This window comes from Anoplopoma fimbria, chromosome 20 (genome assembly GCF_027596085.1).
Source record: "Anoplopoma fimbria isolate UVic2021 breed Golden Eagle Sablefish chromosome 20, Afim_UVic_2022, whole genome shotgun sequence".
Classification (NCBI taxonomy): domain Eukaryota; kingdom Metazoa; phylum Chordata; class Actinopteri; order Perciformes; family Anoplopomatidae; genus Anoplopoma; species Anoplopoma fimbria.
The window spans coordinates 7579656-7602724 of record NC_072468.1 but is presented as its reverse complement, the minus strand read 5'-3'; positions in this window follow the sequence as shown (position 1 = coordinate 7602724).

The following is a 23069-nucleotide window of genomic DNA, read 5'->3' as shown; positions in this document are numbered from 1 at the left end:
TGTCGATTTAAGCAAGTGGGTAAAAGAGGATGGGGGGATCAATAACAACATAAAATTGACTTAGTGCGTGTCATAAAACATAAGTAAGTGCTCTGAGATGGAGAAAACTGGAGTCTCAATTTAATCTGCACAAAAGCTGCACTGTACAGATGAAGTGATGTGAAGAGAGAGACAGAAAGAGCAAAAGGGAGAGTGGGTGGGAGGTTAAAAAAAAAAGAGGAGGAGGAGGGAGGCCAGAGTAGCCCACAAGATAGAGAGAGAAAGATACAATAAAATCTAAAGGACAGACACTTAATTGTCATATTAAAGACTCTCTCCAGTGCTCGGCAGAGTGGAAGGTTAGCTCCCATTCATCATCTGGCTAACAGCCACTTGAACGAAAATCACAATTAAAATCTGCTCAATATTGTCCCAGGGACGTTTTGCGAGCATTAATTTTTTCCCATTGATTCTCTACCCCCCATAAATCAGAAATGTTGCGGCGCATGTAATGGTTTATGGGGAAAGGATTATGGTGTTATGAAGCTAATGTAGCAGAACCGCCTCATTTAAACACAGCCTCCCTGGCCGTCTTACAGGAGACAGAGTTATTACACTATTACACAGCCTATCACAAACACAACACACTGACACTGTTTAAAAGACGCTTGTAATTGGACAATACTGTAGATTTACTACATTTATGATCATAATAGCAATGTGTTAAAGGATTTTGTTTATTGCCAGCACTTAGAGCATAGGTGGTTCTTTTAGAGATGTACATTAGGGGGTAACTACATTACTTAAAGAGTTAGTTCGTCCAAATAAAAAAGATAATGTATTATTATTGTTGTAATTTTTATTCTATTTTCATTTTTTTACTATTACTTTGCCATCTACCCAGCTCATTATTTGGCTTTACTGCCCAGGTTTTAACTCTTGCATCACTATAAAGTTATATAAAATAAATTCATAAGCAACGTCTCTCTACATATACAGGGTCCCAGTTACCCTGGATAATTCACATAATGTGCTGTCAGCATTTTTTTCACAGGAACTATACTTTTAGTAAAAAAAAAACTAGTTCCATTGAAAATGTTGATACCTGGGCAGCATTAGTGTATATATATACAATATAGTAAAATTGCAGTGATTTTGCACACAGCCGTACAGTTCAATGATGTCATAGCTCCACCAAACTTACATCTGACCAAAGGTCTAATCGGCGTAACTGAAAACTCCTGTGTCGGTGTGCTGGGCCTTTAAAGGGTAAGGCCGGTGTTCATTTCAGCTGCAGATTAATACGTTCCAGTTATGTCACTTTTAAAGATAAAGAATCTCTGTGTGTGAAGTTGTGAAGCCTAGCAGGATTTGTGAATTCAATAGGAAGGGGATTTGTCAGTGGGCTCCCACAGCTGACGGACACATTACTGTTTTCTGATGGCCGGAGCCCAGCAGCTCAGTGATCCCAGCGATCCCAGCTCCGACTATCATAGCTCAATCTGAGAGGGGGAGAAAGAGGCCCGGTGCCCAGGCATCAAATCATCATCACATAAAATGGTCCTGACACCAGCTAAAAAGGGAGATGGATCATGTGGCTTTGTGGTGCCGGAGAAGTTTGTCCCTTGATAGAGCCCTTAACTCAAAGCGAGTGCACCCCCCCTTCTACTCCCGTCACCACCAGACATTCGTATATGGTACAAACACACACATACACACACACACACACACACACACACACACACACACACACACACACACACACACACACACACACACACACACACACACACACACACACACACACACGTGCAGCGCCTGCTTCCAAACAGAGGTAATTCTCTCTCTTCAGGGTCAACAGCTTAACAAGGCCAAATCATAGCAAGCACCTCTTGGCCCAAGCATCCCACTTGGACTAGGTGTGTGCATGTGTGTGTGTGTGTGTGTGTGTGTGTGTGTGTGTGTGTGTGTGTGTGTGTGTGTGTGTGTGTGTGTGTGTGTGTGTGTGTGTGTGTGTGTGTGTGTGTGTGTGTGTGTGTGTGTGTGCGTGTGTCTGCCTTTGTGCATGGATGGGGGTAACAAGTGTAACTTCATACCATAACAAAAGAAATTATATAATGCAAGCAGCAGGACGACGGCCTCCTGTGGCATTTCAATATGAAGATGAAAAGCAGTAAGTCTTTTTGACAGCCCCTCGGCTTCCAGTGAGGACATGTAAAAATGATGAATGTAAAGAGAAATATCCATAAGTGCTCATGGCCTGCAGTGTTTCCCATACATGGCTTTTTACAGAGCCTGGCGACACTGCAAGGGCACTGCATGCAAAGACATAACTGACAGCTTTACAGTGTGCATAAAACCGCTCCACAGAGAGAGGTAAATACTTATATTGCCCTGTGTCTCCAACTCTTAAGAAAACAGCATCAGGAAGCTTCTGGTGGTATTAACATGGGACAACTGGAATTAGTTACTAGTCCGTTTACCTGAAAGCCCAGAAGAAGTTACTTTACAAATTCACATGCAACCAGTATCACCATGCGTGCATATATTGTTTCAGATTAAACCACCCAACAAAATGTAGCATCTCAGCCAGTCGCAACATGCTGCTTCCACATTAATGCAACAGTAATAATAAACCACTAATGTAACATGTGTCATTCTTTCACCACATAATTCAATTCAATTCAATTATTTTGTATAGCCCAAAATCACAAATCACAAATTTGCCTCAGAGGGCTCTATAATCTGTACATATGTATGACATGTACACATAATGAGCATGTGCTGTACATTGGATACTTAAAGTACATTATGTTGATTCTGATAATACTAATAAAAACAACATTTCCACTTGTGAAAGAGTCTTTATGTATTTAATGTTGTTATGTTGACAGGGAAGGTATATGAAAAGCATGGACCAATGTATTGAAGTTACACATGACATCACAAAACATTTACAAAAATTCACGGCATTACTTGGAATAGTTCTTCCTCCACCGCAAATACTTATATATAGATATATGTAGGCTACTTACATGTTGATATGTATGGTTGTGTAGGATATAAATGTTTCTGATTAGCAAAGCAATGGCGTGACAGATGATTAAAGTTCCTGATCTAAATAGTTACCGATCTAATGTGGAACTTCGAAGGATGCTCCCTGCATAACTGATAAACAAAGAACACTGTCGTAAAATAAAAGAAATGAGGCCTTCGTTTCTCAAATTGAAACCACATTCGCTTCCTCTTGCAAAACTTTTTCTGCTTACTTTTCTCTTTGGTTTATCGGAATATGTTTGAAGTTATTTTTCACTTGGGCAGTGTTTCTGTCACAATTACCAAAATCTGTAATTGTTACAAAAGCTAACTGTGTTGCTCTGGAGGGAAAATGTTCTGCCCTTGTATCGCGCTTGAATAAAATTCAGTAAAATCCAACCAAATCCAAATAGCCTGGTTTAGAATTCAGTGCAGAGGTGATTATGTTGCACACAATATAATGCCGTAATCATTTAATGTTGTCAAAAGCTACGTGTAGCTTCCTCAATGCAGCAACCTCCACAACCAAACAGATGAATCCACCTCCACTCTGTCCCGACCGATCCCAGGGCCGAGGAATAATGAGGAGCATGAAGAAGCCTCAGGGGTAATGTAGGAAGCCCTTGTTGTACAACAGATAAACAAATCATTTGCTGTAATGCGTATGTTATCTAAATAACGATATCACCATGAATAATGTGATTTGAACGACAACAAATGGCCGCTTGATAAGAAGACCAGGGATTTACAGCGTCTGTGGGGACAAACATGATAGTAGTGAAATAAATGCAGTCCAAAGCACGATGCTGTAATTCAATCTTTAGCTAAGATCTTTACGGTGCGTCCGGGGCCTCCGCCATCAGCTGCAGACTGCCACAGAGCGCCCGCACCCCCCAGATAAATTCTCATGACAGTCTGCGAAATGCTCCCATAACCAGTGACACTGGATGATTTCCCGCCTCTGACAAGCCCCAGTATTGAGTATGATAACACTTACTTTGTCTTCATCCTTGGCTGGAGTATAATATCAATCCGTTTGATGATCCAGCAAACCGAGTCGAGCACTTGTGTATCAATCTTCATACATCGCTGCCTAGTGTCTAACAAAGAGCCCAGAATGGGATCATTCAATCACTCCGGGGCTCCGCTGTGTTTCGGTACACTTGGCCTTCTCTACAGCTCGAGTGTTTCACTCCCTGTCAGCGTCTCTCCTATTCCTCATCCCTGTCTCTTTCTTTCACTTGTGGGGGGATAAAGACACAAATTGCAGATGATCATAGAACTGTGTGCTCGTCATAACTAAATGTAACATGGTCAAATCTGGGGAACATACAGAGTGTGCGTTTCTGCTTGCTGTCACCATCCAAGTCGCTCACCTTTCCCATGACCTATCTCTACTTTTACCACCAAAAAATCACTGATTTACCTTTTAACCCTTCATCAAGCTTTTTTTTTTGTCCACTTTTTATCTGAATGTCAAAACTATGAGAGAAAGGTTTCTTATTCTTTATTTTAAAATTCTTTCATTAGTACATATTCTAAACAATAATGCAATAGTTCAAAATGTTTGGAATGACTCTAATTTGCAGAAATGAAGCTTAGGCCACAGGTGAACATTTGTGTTTGTATTCTGCAGATAAGCAAACAAGATATTAAGTGTTAATTAGTCAGCTTTAAGGATGCTGGAGGGCAGATTTTATTTAGTTTTTCAAACGGAGCCAGGCAAGCTTTTTCCAATCTTAGTACTAAGCTAATCTAACCTGCTGCTAGCCTTACTGTGGCTTTGCTTTGTATTTAATGTACAGACAAGAGAGTAGTATCAATCCTCTCCTCTAAATTTTGTTTGGTTTCACTTCCTCCTTGGTTATCTGCTCAACTATAGAATTCTGGTCTTAATCATATCTTACAGCCTAAATGTTTTCAGATGGAGGTCCCTGAGGTGTAATCTTATGAAATGAGGGTCTCTGATGTGACCTAATGTGTCTTAATTTAGGAGTTCCTGACACAAAAAAGATTGAGAACCACTGCTTTACTACTTAAAGTTATATTTACTGGGGTTAGCCATTATTGTAGTGCTGGTTTCGTGATATTGGGATTTATACTATCAGCTACAGTCATGTCATCAAATAAAAAGGTGTTTTCACATTATCACAGAAACACAGCTTATTGTTTTCTACACATAATTGGTGAGGGCACAGCCAATCGCTGATGACCACAGCTTCAACTAAAAGATGATACAAAATAATTACAAAAATAATTATTTGGGTTAACAAATATCCACTCCGGACAAAGGATAAATTTGCTTTGCGAAATATCAGCAAGCAGATGCAGCTACCAGGTTCATCACAAAAACACTGTCTGAGTCTCTGAAAATGATCTACTGTTAGCAACATCGCTAAATGGTATGGACAAAACAGAAGAAACACTTATCAGATTAATGCAATACAATTTAACAGCAACACAAACTGCAATCTCTAACATGATCATACAGATGACCTCTCTGAAGCAGTTTTAACAAAATCTTTAGGGTTATAACTTTTATGAAGGTAGGATTAATTGCATGACATGCATTTATACATGGTATACACAGGGTTTATCATAAACTTTGCTATTTCAGACACAGCTCACACAATCAAAGCTCTTTTGGCATGGAAAAGGTCAAATACTTCTGTACACTGGATGAATAGATACACAGGTGGAAATCCATAAACACATTAGCAACATTTAGTTCTGCATAACGCTTCCAGCAATGGTTTACATATGACACATAACACATGTATAATACATTTTACATGATGTCCCTTTAACTGATAAAATATTAACCTGATGTTACTTGTTATTTGTGTATATAATAATAAAAGTTACGAGCTGTAGCACACTGATTACGTCTGTGTATTTACGCCGACCATCTCCATTAAATGTGACTCTGCAGCAGCGTTTGGTGCACTGTGAAGACAACTATGAGGCTGTGCTCTCCCGGTGAAATATAGCTCAATCAATAGACACTCAGCAATCAACTTTTACTTGTCAGTTTTGATATATCCGATCATAGCTTTGGGTTGTTTTGCGATGTCTAATGTTCTGTGAAGATGGGCCTTTCATATTCTTTATCGTTTCTCTCTCTCTTCCTTTTTTTTTTTTTTTTTGCCCCCATCGACAAAAAAAATGCGTTCACACTTTGTGAAATAAAACCTCAGAGGGAGAGAAAGGGGGGAGGGAAATGAGTAGGGGAAGGGGGGGAAGGCGAAGGAAACAATGAAATTTAACCCGTTTAAAACTGTATCATTTTCGGACCATACCTCAGGGCGCTGGGTGTTTATCGGCGGGACTGGAGAAGCAGAGATCACCGGACTGGTAATTGTTTCCTCTAAATCTGCTGAGCTCTGAGGAACACCGAGTGCAGTTTTTCATCAGACAGAGAATGAGAGGGTAAAAGGACAATACTAAGAAAAGCAAAAATGCTTTAGTCCATCATGTTGGTTTTTATCACTTCATCTAACAAGTGAGTAAGGCCACTAGCCTTCCACACAACGTAATTATAAACACAGCTTTTTGCCACTGCTATTTTCACTATAGAACTGCTGCTTTCTGCTGCTGCTGAGCGCCATACAGCATTTTCTTTGAATAAAGCCACCAGAAAGAAATATACAGCCTATTGCATACATGCTTTAAATTTAATAGAAACAGAAGGAGAATTGAGGTGTTTTGAAAAGCACCTTAGCGCTAACTCGCTTTGACATTTTTCTATTGAGTCAAAGCTCAGCAATAGGCCTGATATCTCATTTAGCTGTAAAGCGATGTGCTCTCCACGCAGCCACGAAAAAAAGACATCAGAAAGGCAAAGTACTGCCACTCTCTGCTCGGACCAATTTGTCTCCATCACTCCAGTCATATAAACACTGAATGATTTGGCTAAAATTGTGCGGAGAATCTTGTGGGGATTTTTTTCCCCCACTTTATTTTCATTATACTCCCGAGTATGTTAGAGGTTTTCGAATCTACGCGTGCGTTTTGGCTTTGAAAGTCTCAGATTTAGTGCTGTGGTATTGGCTCATTTTTCATATCCATTGTTGGCTTGTCAGGGTGTCATAGCTGTTCCGCAGAGCTGTTAGATCAGTCCAAATGTATAAATCATCCAGGATCTGACACACTCATTTAATTTGGGGGTGCAGCAGCGGGCCTATTAATGAAAAATCCCTGCCCTGTTTGCTGAGTGGGAACATTCAGCCTTTTTTATTTTATTTTTTATTAACATGGATATTCTATATGATTTCCCTCAGTAACCTGGCTGCCAGCCTGGCACTTTGCCATTTATCATCATGTTGTGTTTGTCAATCTGTTGAATTCTTTCAGGCAGAAGTCCTCACAAAAATCACTTTGCATATTAAGGAAAAAAAAGGGGCAAACTCAGAGGGCGCTAGGTGAGCCCGAACCTCTCACATTCCTCAGTGCAGCGGTGGTTCCAACCCCGGAGTCTGTGTTATTGTTTTCCATCTGTGAAATAAAGTAACAGGTACTTAATGTACCAAAAACAATTTGTACAGCAGTTCTTTTTCCCCATTGAAGGCGCGCATGGCTCGCTGAGGGCTCCCCTTATCTCAGCGAGGCTAATCCATTTTCACACTGCGCTCCGGCGCTCTCATTTTACAGCTGAGGAGCTCTCCGGCTCCACGCTGGGCCTGAAATGGGACCCTAGTCACTGTGGCCCCTTGGAGTTTGCGTAGGTAAGTGTGCAGAACAAATGCTGAAAAGTCTTTAAAAAGTTAAAGGGACTAGTTTGGATTTTTTCTCTCTCTCTCTCTCTCTCTCTCTCTCTCTCCTCTCGGGTCCCACCTGATCACCTACATTTTTTCTGCATTTCACAGTGTGAGCTGCTGTGCTTGAGCGCCGTCACAGGAGAGTGTTTGTAATTGGAGAGGCATGCAGAAAGCCCCCAAAAATCTGAGTTATTCTGTGCTGGTGTACACTGATGTTTTTTTTTTCGTGAATGTATATAAATGCACAGGAAAAACGATGATCTATTCAAGTGTACATAATGTCACAGCATGAAACTGATGTAGCCCGTCTTTGTCAAGTCCATTCACTTGTGCGGATTGATACAAAGCCACTGCTTAAAAGTATTAATACCACATGTGTAAGCTGCAGTATGAGCTACGGAAATGGGAGCAAGTGGGATTGATTGTGGTTTGAAATGATGACCACGTAACTTGATGGATCAGTTATGCACATCAAAAAAAGAGCCATGATGAGGATGTTAAGCATCAGGGAGAGAAATTACTCATAAAATTACTTGAATTTGACATGCGGGTTGGATCTTAAATGCAAAACTTCCTATTTGAAATGGTCAACATGAAAAATAGAGTAATATTTCCCTCAAAGTCAAACAATGTGCATTATACCAGACTGTGGCATGACGAAAAGCTGGCAGGGCTGATGCTTGATAATGATATTGGGGTCCCACAGCATCCACATGAATTACTATCTAATGGGGGGCCTTCTGGTGGTCTGGGTGCTTAGATTCAAGTGCAGGTTGGACGCCCATGAAGAGGCGTCTTTGTTTGAGACAGTCTGCCAAGTGTAACTGGGAACATCGTCGTTCGAAGGTGTGCAGGGAAAAAGTCCTTTCAAAACCAGTTTAATTGGGGATACCAAAAAGCAAATACAACAAACGGATTTTACTTTTGAAAAAACATAGTTTTAGGGGTACAGGAACTCACAAGTGTGACTCCCCTACCATGACTGTTCATATCTTCCATTTTTCATTCACAACATTCCCGACACCTGTTAACATATAGCTGAAAAACAGTTTTGATTTACTTGCGAGTCGTGCTCCTAACCCTTCGCTATCCCATCATGCCAAGTCATTTAAGGCATCTGTGGCCTCTCTGGCCCAGCCTCTGCAGCCCCATCAACCCCCCGCCGCGGCCCACCACCGCGCATGCCCACTTGGCTGGGCCAGTCGGGAGGGCAGACGGGCCAGGGCTCCCAGGACTCCCAAGCATCCAGAGCAGCTGGAAGTCCCATCTTCCCATTCTGCTTCTCAGCAAAACAATCAAAACACAGAAGATCTATAATAAATCAGTCTCAGGCTTTATCTGGGAAAAGAAAACAAAAGAAGGGGAGCTCGGTCAAGGAAATTGCTGTTTGAAAACTAAAAACAATGAATTTTCAGCAGTTTGAAGAAAGCGGGTTAGACAAACAGCTTTTCATGTTGCGAGGTTGCTAGTTTGAATCCCTGTACCAGCTCAGAGGAATTAGGTGGGTGAAATTAATGAGTAAGGCCTACTGTAATGGCTCCTTTTACTCCAAACAACCCTTGTATTAGCGGTTGTTTAAAAAAAAAGCAGCTAAATAAATTAAGGACCTCTTAATATCTGCTGTTCACCAGGCCTCCGTCCTGCAATTTATAAGGCTGAACTGAGGTAATAGGATTACCTCTGGACTGTGCATTTGCAATCGTGCATAAGTGAATGCACAAGTCTGCTGATGTGATTCACAGTTCAAACTTACTTAGCCTCATTGCGTTAACCCCTCTAGCCTAAACAACTGTAATGGAGAGCATGAAAAATTCCCCCTCTCTTTTTCTCTCTCACTCTCTCCTCGCACCCCCCAAGCGCACACACACACACACACACACACACACACTTAGTCTGACCACCCCAAAGCTAATGCAGTTGACTCAGAAGGTCATCTGCAGTTCACCATGAGGTTAGAGATAAAGAAACACGTATTCTCTTTTTGTGTTTGCTCTCGTCTTCCGGGGATGAAAAGGAAAAAAAACAAAAAAGGTAAGAGAGGGCAAGAAAGATCTTAGCTTCATTCGGGATTTGTTAAATTTGCCCTCATGGTTTTATTTTAAGGAATACAAAGATGTTTCTATTTCAAGAATAACCCAGAAGCTTTAAATTGAGCATTATGACTCCTATTAGTTAAATCAGATTACAAGGGTTTCTTAAAAGACAAAGTCCTCCCCACAGTGGTGTATATTTTTGGTGGCCTCACCACTGGGCCCAATTGTTTACATTAAGATGAGCTGGATTCTTTCTCTCCCACTCACTGGGAGTGATTTGAAGTCTGCTCTCTCATCCATGTAACTTACGCCGAGCGAGGCCAAGCTAGACTGCATCTGAATGGGCTTCGGAGGTGCTGGAGGAAGAGATTCATAATCACAGGCAAGATGACAGGTGGATCAAATTTCTAAACTTTTTTTGTGTGAGCGGTGGCAGGCTATCAGTCAGCCGGCAGAGATGGTGTTTTCTTAACCCCGGAGTTGCATTAAGTTGACATCCTGCTTCAGCGGAACTAGGTGACATATTGATGTGGAGGAAATATAACAGAGACTTAAGGGCTTGGCAGAAAAAGAAAAAAAAAATTACAAGCAAGAGGGGTTTGGGGGTTTTATGGGTAACAGTCAAACAAAGCGAGCATCTTTATGGTCTGTCTGTGAATATGCCTCCGCACAGACAATACTAGGCAAGGCTGTCGCATTAGAATAAAAGTGCAACAAAACAAAAAGAAAGGATCAAAAGAAGCCACAAAGTCAAATCAATGATGATAATATAAATTATGGAAAGGACTTTACATGAGCGAAAACATCACTTTTATTGATTAATACGAGGTAAACACTAAATGGACACCCTACAGCAATTTTTCAATTTAGAACTTGAATGGTGATGGCACCACCGTAAGCCGAGGGAGTATATTGGTGAGGCGGACTAAAACCCAATGCATCAAATCAGAGTGGAGAGTGTTACCATAAGCATGAAGACAAACTACTCTCACGTCTCTAAGTACAGAAGTCTATGTTCACTTACTTTGTCACAAATCACTGCAAGGCTTCCCTCCCAATCCGTCATTTCAGGATTACCGGTGAGTTTGCGTGGCGCTGCCATCGGCACACAAGCCTGTCACCTGCTCAGTGGGGGTAATAATTGGTATGAAATAGCGTTATGGACAGCTGAAAGGTAAGTGCTCTGATTGAGTGGGAATCCACTCCGAGGATTCCTGTTTTACACTTTGTCAGGGTTCTCGGTTCTCCTTAACTCTCAGCTCTTTTTCTTCTCTCCCTTCCCCCCCAACTCTTTTCTTTTTCTTTTTAGAGAAATGGATTTGTTGTCATGGAGGCCTGACAATCTTGCTGACACATCTGACAGAAAATGATTTTATTTTTTTGCCAGCCCTTGATTGACTCCATTCGTTGAGTGTAACTCCTTCAGAGAACACCAGTCTCCTGCTCATTCAGTCATCATTTCTCTGAGATGCAGTGGAGAATCAGACAGAGATGGAGATAGAGAAAGGAGTGATGGTATAAAGAAACCAAAGCCCTCGTTAAAATATCAGGTGTATATTAGGGTTTTTCATGTTTCAATTTGTTGTTTAATTTTCTTTCCGTTTTCTTTTTGTAAATTATGTTACTCCCGGAGTATATTCTGCACGGACAGGAGAACAGATGAGTGTGAAGATGGGAAGCCAGGGCATAGAGTGAGCGGTCACGCTGCATGGCGATGCATTGCACGCCTGTATAGAACAAACAGGCGTAGAAATCTGTACTAGACCAGGATGTGCATAGCAAATCACACGCTACACGACATGCAACTGACAGGGAACAAGTGGAATTTGTTGCGCTCTAACACTGGAGACGAAGATGGGAATGAGATGGAAAGAAGAAGAAAGAGGAAGAGTGCCACTTGTAAGTTGTAAAACACAAATCTCCAAGAGAGGGGAATGGCAGATTTAACACAGATGTTTTAATACGATAAATGACATTTCTAAGTTGACTAAAAATGAGTAGAAAATATAGAAAAAGGTCCAACAAACCCATTCTGAATTTATCAAACTGCATTGTGGGAAGAAAAAAAGAAAAACATGTGTCTCCCTCAGATCACCCTGTTGTTGTTTGTTCCTTAATGCAGCAGCTGGTATTAGTCTCTCAAAAGGCAGAAGCTGTGTCCGTGATCCTCCCGAGCCTCACATATTCTTTTCTATGGCTTATCAGTCGGAAAGCCAGAGGAGCTGTCCAGTCTCATTCTCTCACTGGAGAGCACATGTCAGGACCTATTTGCCACTGGTTACTTTGAGAGTGACATCAGTGATGACCCCTTGACCTCGGCTGACGGAGAAATGCTTCTGCAATAGTTTTCCATTACAGAGGCGAGAGATCGCGGACACCAGACGGATATGTGAAATGGGAAAATAGGAAAACTGGAAAAGGCATTTAGACCTGTATTTGACCTATCATGTTTCGGTTTACCGCGGCAGGCTCTTATGAAATGAGTATTTGACCCATAAACAAAGCCTTTGTCATCTCCCTCCTGTGTTTTCCATGACCGTCCACCAACGGCCATTAAAGAGGACAAAGCAGGGGTCGTTACAATGACACACATAGCTTAAATTTGCTTGGTTATCTCCTCCTTTTTGTCTTGATGACATGTAGCTGCTTGTCAGTCTGGCTATGTGTGAATCAGCCTCAAATGTATCTGTAGAGATTCGTATTAGGGGACAAATTGTTGCGACTGAGGTTTCGACATGCCTCTCAACAGGTTGGATACCAGCGTTTCATATAGAGCTGAGCTGAGCTAAGTTGACGGCAATGTTTGTTCATCCAGGAGCACGCTGCTTGAGATTGCCATTGCAGCTCTTCAATGCAATAAAGAATATGGGGATACCAGCTGAATCCCAAATAAATGTCATCATCTGAAATGGATGTACTGTACTAGTTAAGCAATACAAATAAGAAAAGAACAAGTAACTGCTCAGTGAACAGAACGTGATAGAGACAGGATTTCTCAGAATGACGTTTAACTGAAAATCGGAAATACAGTTCATTCAAATAACTATATGTAAATATTATTTTTTGTGACAAAAAACATATAACTATAACTCTAACCCTTGCCCCACAAAACCAAATTTGTGGGGAAAAAATGTAACATTGACGTAATTTATATAATAAGAATAATAGTTAAGTATAATCCCTTTTTCTTGCTCATTTCGCAAAATGTTAAGCTTGTGCTACGTTCAATTCTGTCAGATTTACCTCAACATAAGAGTACAATATTCTCTCTGCCAGTGCTGACTATGTACTGTACAGATTAAATGACACATCAGCTCATCCATCAGATTCCCAGCTGTGACACGGCAATATAGTCTCTGACACTTGTAAATCTATTATATGAATCTTATTAACAGCATCTGTGCCGCTCCATCAAAGTGTGATTGACAAATTACCCGCTGTAAACCGTGAACGAGGAAGCAAACTGTGTGGGAAGATGTCCATTTAGAGGACTGATTTATGTAATATGACAGGGATGCGTTGATGGGGGGTATTTCTGCCTTATCACCCATTATGCTTCCCCACAGCTCATAAAGACATATGTCACCACGTGAAAGCTTTGCAGGTCAGTGTGAAGAGACAGCACGGGTGCTAGCTAGTCAGCTACCACTGCTGGCCTCTGGCTTCGTGATAAATTACATTTATGAAAGCTGCAATTACCTGATTACCTCGCTGCTCTGGCTCCCACTCACTAGCAGGATTCATCACGGCCCTATAATTTCATTCAAATTACCCATGAACCTTTGTCCATAGTTCCAACACTAAATACCATTGTGACCCTATTGAGTGTAAGTAATGTCCTCTGCGGTCAGCACAGTAGTAAGTGAAATAATAAGCTGTTTCTTAAAATGAACACCAGAGGTGAATAGACAGACAGATATTAAATGTATGAACATGCTAAGAAGTGACATCCCCAATCAGGATGTCTCATCCTCCACTGGGTTTAAGGACCCAGTGGAGGATATTAAAGGTGTAGTTTAGATGCTGGTGCATGCTGGGATGGGCATGCAAGCAGCTGACATTGTGACATAGACCCCCAGACCATTTCCACCATGAGACCCACAGGAAGCTAGCAGTGTATTATTATTTTCTGTTTCTCCTTTTCCCCCATTCAAACTGACCTCCCCAGACCTCCCAATATACTCACTGCTGTATCCTGAGACCAGTTGCACCCTGAGGGTCCACAAAACAACTGCTGGGCTGGTATGGGCCCTCCCATGGTCCACCATCTCCCGCTCGGCATGGAGGCGCTACTTCAGATTGAGCTTCCTCACTCCGACTCAAACAGAGCTATGGAATTTTATACAGCGCTAAACTCTACCAAGGCACATCAAAAGGTGATCAAGTAACAACAACTAAGTTTTCCATCTCCAGGAGGGGGCCTCTCGACGTGAGAGCGGGAGCGAGCATGAAGTTGATTTCCTCACGCATTCATAAATTCATTAGTCTAAACTTTTCAGTGTATCAGTTACATTAAGCCTCATTAACTTCTTTTTTCCTGCTTTATATTAGCTAATTAGCTCAGGGGTGGCCACAAATTAATTACCATCTTCTACAGCCTCATGCAATTGCATTGTGTTTATTTAGTCTCTCCTATTAACTTTTAATCTTTTCCTACTCGTAAAAACAAGCAATTAACATTTTTTGATAAACAAAAATGATGCTAGCTCAGGGATAATCAGCAGCTCTGCATGTCGTCCTGACAAAATTACCCCGTCAGCTAATTTGACCCTCGAACCATCCTCGGTCCAGACTGGCTTGTGTGTGGTTGAAGAACAGCATGAGACAATAGTGTGACCTTTGTTTCCTTTTTTCTTTCTTTTCTTTTTTCTAGCACTATTTTCCTTGCACACAATGCAGTATTCTGTGCAGCAGCTGTCACGGGATTGATGCCAATCACCACGTTTAAGAAAATGGTGACATCCTTTCTTCCTTTGCTATGGGTGAGTGCCGCAATCCAGTAATATGACAGCAGAACAGTGAGCGCAGAGATGCTGCAGAAGTCTTCAATTTTCCTCAGTGTATTTCAATAAACCCACACAATGGCTGCTTCATTAGCCCATTGATTCATTAATGTAGCCATCATTCTTCCTCATATTCACAGAGCACAAACACGTTGATACAAAAGGTAACAGTAATGATAACTCCAGCCACGGTCGAATTCCTGTTAAGGCACCAGGCGGCCATCCGCTTTGATAAAGAGGCTCATTTATACGCTGTCTCCCACCACACGGTCATCCTTCTCCATATTCTGTGTATTGACCCGGGTTGTTCCTTTTATTACAAGCAGGTTTTTTATTGAAGGATGATTACATTGAATGATGTCAAGCGAGGGGAGAAAAGATCGACCAGAATAATGACGTTCCGGAGAGGGAGAAAGCGATGAGGATGGGCGGAGGGGTCGATGGCTGCACTCGCCCTGTCTTTCTGTGCGGCCTCACAAATTGAGTCGCATCCTTGCTCATCCATTATTTAAGGCCGATCGGACTCTCTTGGCAACTATGGATTTGATAATCATTCCCATGTCCATATTAAATATGTGACATAAATATCACAGTAGGGGCTTGTCAATAAGAGAGCAGCAGTGTGAAAGCAGGGCGTAAAAGAGAAACTAATATATGGATATGATGCCGACAGGAGATGAGGACCTTGTGTGGATGTTTTCCTGCTTCTATGACAATAGGGGCTGTTAAAGATATTAGACTTTAACAACACAACTACAAGTCTTCTGAATAAGCATGGAATGCACCTGCATAAGCAGGGAATGCTTAATGCTTGAATTAGCTTATGTAACATTAATGCTAAAAAAAAAAATTCAATGAGTCCTGACAAGCAGCTTCTAAGTCATTTAATGACAAAATACCATGATATTTCCATCAGTCTAAGCTTACCTTGTGTTTAGTGCTAATAAGCAAATTTTAGAATGCTTGCAAACTTAACTAAGATGCTAACCATTGTAAATATAACCTGCTATACATTTCATTGTGAGCATGCCTTTGCCAGTACAGCCTCACAAATAATGCTACCAACCATATCAGTGTGCTTAAGGAAGCGTGAGACTATTCATGGGCATGGGCTCGGGCTTGTGACTGCTGGCTCACCTGAGCTAACGTTACAACTCATCTGAGGAGGATGACATTGATGTTTACATCTTGTGCTGTCACAAGCACATGCCTCTCATCCATGAGTAGATGCATACTGCCTTCTGCACATTGATAAGGTTGGCGGGTGACGTTCCGTAGAAAGAAAATAGTTCCTACATGAAACAGATCACAACAAGTTCTATGGATAATCTTGAGTAATCGTGATTTCTGGAAAGAGTCATTGATGTAGAGTTTTTCAAATGTATTTTTTTGGCCCATTTGAGCACCAAAAAGCGAGTACCATCATGTTCCATGGGGTCTCTAGAACCGGTACTTTTAAAACAAGGCAACTCATACCGAAACCGATTTGTCAGTAGCACTACAGGAAGTAAAATATGTATTTTAGATTTCGGGGTAAACTTTTCCTTTTCCCTTAATTCACCCCTGCGGATCAATAAGTTATTTCTCTACTGATACAATACTAGAATGGGCAACAAAACAAATATTTATTCATATGATAATGTCTGTGTGGGCAAGGGAGCAGCGCGCCAGTGGAAAAAGAGGGTGTCGGGTTGTAAGTCACCACATAAATAAAGGTGGAGAGAGGGCTGATAACAAGAACCAGCATCTGCCAGGCAGGCAGGCAGTATGTCTCCTTTCTCCACGGTGGACTCTTCGTCTCCTGTGATTTTCTCCAGCTGCTGGCCATGAATACTGGCCTATGCACTCTAGATTAAAGCACAACACATGTTTCTCTGCAGGCTAGATTATATATCATCCCCTGATAACCAATGACAAACGCTGCTACATATTGTCCCGCAGCAAAGACGGAGGGCGGAAAAACGATGTTTGGATGGGAGATATCTGTTACTCAGCGGTTAGACTTCTTGACCAAAAAGATTGTCTTGTTAATTTATGTTGACATCAATATATTGTACCTGACATGACCTTATCATTTTGCATTCAGCCAGTCAGAGTTTATTCAATTCTACAAGGGCTGCACACACACAACAGAAATGTCCAAACTATTCTTTAACCACCTTTTTTTTCAGCAAAAGCATGCAAGCACCTAACTTTTTCTGGCTTCATGAGAAGACAGTGCACAACTCTGCTTTTCCTGCTCCCACTTGGTCATCATGGTTGACCCACACCGGCAGTGGTTTATGTGTCTTGGTACTGAGCTTGTTGCATGTTACAAGTGTTCTAGCCTAGCCAGACTAGGTTTGTTGGTTGGGTTGGGCTTTTTTTCAGTCATCTCCTTAGCTTTACCATGATGACAGTGAGGGTGAAATGAAGTCTGAGCTCCTCCGAGGCTCACTCTTTTGTGCTTACATTAGACCTCTTGATGATGACAGTGATTCAGTGCTGCTCAGTGAACAGGATGCTCTGTCATCCTTTTCTGTCTGGGTGGCCCCATTTCTCGTTTTCTCGCCTTCACATGGTGGGGGGAAGTTACCCACTGTCATGTTAAAGGAGCAAAATGTAAGTTCTGATATTTTTGAAGGTGTAGTCAGCGTCAGCTGGAGTATAAGATCTTAAGAAGTTAATATCGCCATACCATTCACCTCTGTCCCTCCCCTTCATTGTGTCTAGTAGCCCATGTTGAAAAATTGGCTCACGCAGTCTGGCTTTGCTCTAGCTGTGGTTCCTCTCGCCAAAAGGAAGTGAAGGTGAGCCCAAGGTGAAATTCATAGTTTGATACCAGGCTATCATTCAACTCAAGTCTAGGGCAGGATATAAACATGGGAATGACTGATGATGCCTACTCAATTTCCAGCATGTGTGGTAACATTTACCATGGCTATGTTCCATTCATATGTTCCAGTTCTACTGCAAATATGATGTGCATGATGCCTTGCATGTACATTGTGGGTGTCTTTAACCTCTCCACCAACATGTTTGGGGCCTTACCTGCACCCCTCATTTCAACTGACCTTTTCCTGTTGTGAAAAAATGTAAATTTACCTGTTTCTCTAAATCATGTGCCTAATCACACATTAGTTAAGAATTACATCTGTATTATGTACATATAAGTATTTTTGTCTTGCTGTGTTGTTACTCCGAATATATCATTTTTGTGATTGTATAAATATTACGTACTGTTGTGTACCATCGAACTAATTAAGAATGTTCCCATCCAAATAGCAACAAGCTACTAGGTTTTTACAGATAATGTATCGTTAGTTCTTGAGTGACTCAAGTGTGTGAGTGAGTCAAGAAATGTGTTGATCCTAACAATGCACTCACATTTATATTTTCATCAAAGTATTGTTCGCGAAAATCTTCAACCATGGCCGTCTTTGTGCTGTCTATTGTCAGCACAAAGGGGCCTCTGATGCCTGAACTATTTTTTTCCACGTCTGTATATTTTAGTCAAAATTATGTTTTTCTGTAAAGTCCTCAGTAATTTAATAGACAATAAACCTGACACAAAACACTTAACCAATAACTGTAAGTATATCTACTTACCCCTGCATGCCGACTTCAAGCTGTTCTTTATTACACAGTTTGTTAGTATGTGACATACAAGTGCACTCAACAAAGATATTTTTTCTCTGGCCATACACATTAGAGAGATATCTTAATTCATAAAGCACACATCTGAGCACACAACAATTGCTTCAGTTAAGTTGGTGAACTCCAGCGTGACAAGCTACAGATGTCTTGTGTTTCATCCGTTTTGTAATTCAATCATGACAGGAGAGAGGGTTTATCTTTATATCATGACGATTTATGTCATGTCTCTTTGTAAGACGGAACAGAAGGCAAGTTTGCCCCTAAACCTTTCGGCAATTTCCTTATATCGTATTACATGCCTGACCATCTAATTTCAAGATTAAGCATTTCATTGGAGTAATTTGTCTCGACTTTCACTCATACTTCATATGCTGCTCTGCTGTCATGTCAGCTCTGTCAGCTTGCTTGTTCACAGGCAATTAAAACTTATCTCAAGATAAGTTTTAAAGTGGAAACACTTTATTTATTTTTATACTTTAAAACATTATCACATAAGAGCGTTCCTAACAATATTGTTGTTCTGAAATGAAAATTTAGCGCTAACCGCAACAAATGATGAAGTTTTACAGGTTTGGACTGGCGGTGAAACGTCCACGAGAAAAACAAAATAGGCGATTCTCTCCGACAAGCCACATACTTCGCTTTAATGAGAGTACCCACTGTCATTGTAGCATCAGGATAGAGGTAAGTATCAGTGAAGCAGGGAAAACAAATTCAATAATAATTAACTTGGGTCATCTACTCATCTGCTATGGCTCATAAACCTTAGAGAAAATTTCCCCCAGAACTTTTGCAAAGCCCTTAAGTCTCCCACATGCCTGCTAGAAATGCTCGACTCAAACCAAACTCAGCTCTTTGTTTTAGCCCATCGCCCACTTCGCCCATACCAAAATCCCTTATACATCATGTTTAACTTTTAAAGGCATACATGGGGCTGTTGAGAATTGAACCCTAAGATTCAGTATGGTCTTCTGGATACCCTGCACCTTCGTTAAAAGCTTGAAAAAACATACTTAACATTGTGTTTGACTTAGTTACTTAATGTCTTCCCTAATTTTATGGGAATTATTAATGATTTTGAACTGATCACATGTTTCAGAAGTCCATTAAAGAAAATATTGCATCACTTTGGTTTGGTTTCTGTTCTTTGACCTGTTTTTTTTTTTTACTGTTTTGTGCACTACCTGCACAAATCCTACTTGAGTTCAGAGCAAGTTCAGAGTTCAGAGGGCAAACAAACACAGGACTTTCACCACGGGGGCCGTTGTTAGTGTCCAGTGTGAAACAAAGTCAACATTGACTTATTTACTGTAATTTTCTTACTTAACTTCCAGACTTTACTTTACTAACTTTACTAACTTAATTTACTAATTAAAACCTAAACCACAATCTTTCAAAGCCTAACCAAGTCTTTTCATCGCCTAAACCTAACTACACAGATTTGTTGTGTATATAAAGCTGGATTAAGTAAGGCTACTTCGGAAGTTTATCTTGAAAAGGGACTGTATGCGCGTAATGAAGGGAAACTGTACCTTTCCTGCAAACAGAGTAGTTTATTTTGGAAAGGCCTTGTCCATGTTACGAGCAGAAACTGAAACACTGTCCCTGCTATGTTCAAAACCGGTATTAGAGGGTACCTAGAGCATCATAGCTTGAGAAGCAGGGCCATTGACCAAGCGTCAGTACTTGATGACTGAAAAATAACAGTGTTATATGGTCCTTTCAGTATTTTGTCATAAATATCTACTTGTTGGCTTTTAGTAAGGTCAAAAAAATACTATATTTTGATTTGATTTTAATTTTGATAAGATTGATTTTGAATTTCTTTTTTTTTTTACACATCTGTGTGACCACAAACAGGCGTAAAGTGATCACCACATTAATACACTTCATTTTAAACTTTATAATTTATGATATTTGTATCACAAAATGCTTTGCCATGTGTTTTGCTGTGGTTGTAAAATGTAAATCTGGATATGTAACATATAACAAAATGCAACAGAGAGGGGTGAAGAGAGTTAAGTGTTTCTCTGCAGTCCCTTAGCTACATTAGGCGCTTGAAAACCACTTTCTCCTCTTCAAATTTCTTCTACTATCTTTTACACTCGCCCAGACAAAGTGTGGCCCCTTCAGTGTGCCGGCTCTGTTGTTGTGTGTCGTATGAGCTGCTCTCTATGCTGGCTGTCAGCTGGCTGTAGAGCTAATATCAGGGCTGCCTCTCCGGCTGGCAGACCCAATCAGACTCTGGAAGCTGGGCTGATTGGACTGACATACTCCATCAAACCCAGCATCAAACCGCCTCTGACCATACACTGGGGTCTGACTGGTTCGGACATCACAGAGTAGGCTGGTGCAGACTTTTTTAAACAATCCTAATATAGATCACAGGGGTTTCTTTCTCACTGCCTCTCCCTGTAGAATTTCAGGAGTTTTAGATGCAATTTTAGAAGAAGTCTCAGGTTATTTATACTCGCACTGGAGCATGTGCACTTGCATTCGTTGTAGAAGATTATTATGAAGGTTTGAATTCCATCCTGTTTGCGGCGTATATATGTAATTGAGTTTTAAGGGACCTATTCAGATCCTCCAGACTTCTGTACCGTGTAGTGTTTGATATCAAAGCATGTGGCATCAAGACTTTGCACGCTTTGAACTGCTTTTAATCCGAGCATCTCAACTAACCATACCGCACTTCCCAAATAAAACTGTAACTGTTGTGAGTTTGACATAATTAAGTATTTCATATAATTGGGTTGACTTTAATCATCTTTAATCACCCAAATATATTCTAAAATTGAAATGTTTATGAGAACATGGAATTTTTGTGGGAATGATCGCAACCCCGAAAGCCTTGGACAAACATGTTGAACCTTCTAATTATCTAGTATAGTAGAGGAAGCACACTCAGCATATGTGCGTGCGTGTTTCGTTCATTTCCGACTGGAAGGGAGGATAAAATGCTGTGAAAATTTGTCAGACTGTGCATGAGGAGCTTTACAATGTCAACAACACCGCGAGTGTCTTCGGAAACAACTTAAAAGGCACTCCCAATCACCAGAGGCCTTGCTGCTTGTTTCCAAATTCCTAATAAGAATTGATTGCTTTTGAGGAATAGAGGCAAAAATACAATTTCAGTGCTCAAAGCTGCCAATTACGGACACCTTAATGGAGCATTTGTAAATTATTTAATTGCCTGCTTCCACTGACGAGCTGTGGCGCCAATCATACACTGTCCTCTCCAAGGCTGAAGAGGTATGCCAATCATGGCCATTGTTTCCCCAAATGACAACAATATGGATCGAAATGCATGAGTGCTGCTTAGACAACATTTACCTCTCGACTCTGCATCAGTTATTTGGCAATTTAAAGCCCAGGGGGTCCGGCTCGGAAACTGAAGCGAGAAACGTTTGGGCCTGCTTTACAAGAGCTGAAGCCGCTGCTCCCGAAGACGCATCAGGCTGTCCTCCACCACCACAGGGGGTGATGTCAGCACCACTACATGACACCCACAGACACATATAATTAGTCTTTATCTCATATTCAACAATAAAGGGTTGACAGTCAATGCATGGGTATTCCTTTATTGCTATCGTCCAGTGGAGCAGAGGCTGATGGGAACAAGAAGACATCAGGCCCTCAGAACAAACATTTTATTATAATAATAATAACGGCAACAATAGTGCTACAGTATATGATACATTTCCAAAAAACAAGTGGAAAGTACTTAACAAAGGAAAAGAAGAAACATTAAGACCTAAGGCTGAGCAGTAATGTGGAAGAAAATATAGAAGCAAGAGGAGCAACAGTATAGTATGAAAAGGCACAAAAATAGTACGCTTAAAGAAGTTGTTTAAAAGATCATTTTAAGAAGCAACGATGTCTTGTTTTAAATTCCTCCCATATAAGGTGCCATGATGACCTGCTGCATTGCTTTTTGTCTTTTCACTCCTGCAGCATGAAGGGCCAAGGACACAATTATATTTTCATTCCTCCTAGTGGCAATGTTCAATGGCTCCACTGAAGGCGGGGTTGAATTAATGATACATTTATTCATTATCATTTTAATATAGCCACAGTGCACAATCAGCTGCAATACAGCGAGACAGAGCTGTGAAAACAAATTAGCGGAAAGCCTAAGGAATATTTTTTACCCTCTATTCTGCATCCTCGTGGCATATGGCTACCTATTTGCAACAAGAGTTCATTTGCAGATATATAAAGAAATCAGCGCAGGGACAAATAAAATTATGTAATAAAACTCAACCAAGAAGAAATATTGCCAGTGAAGCATATGGCACTGTCAAAAATTATCACTTGAGACGCTAAACACAAAATACTGGCAAGTACAATTTCAACACGTTCCACCCTAAATGAATTAATTCACTTCATTATAGAGCAGAAAGGTAGGAGTTATAATCGCCTCAATTAGAGCGAAGCCATAAAGCGAAGATAATGTATATGTGATTTCTTTTAATTTAGCTGCCATCTGTTTGTTGCAATTGAACGCACTGTAATATTTAGCTTTTCATTAGTTTGTTTTTCTCTCAGCGAGACAGATCATTGTGTATGAGCACAAGACTGTTTGAGCATGGGGCGGCTGTGGCGTAGTGGAGAGCAAGGTAGTT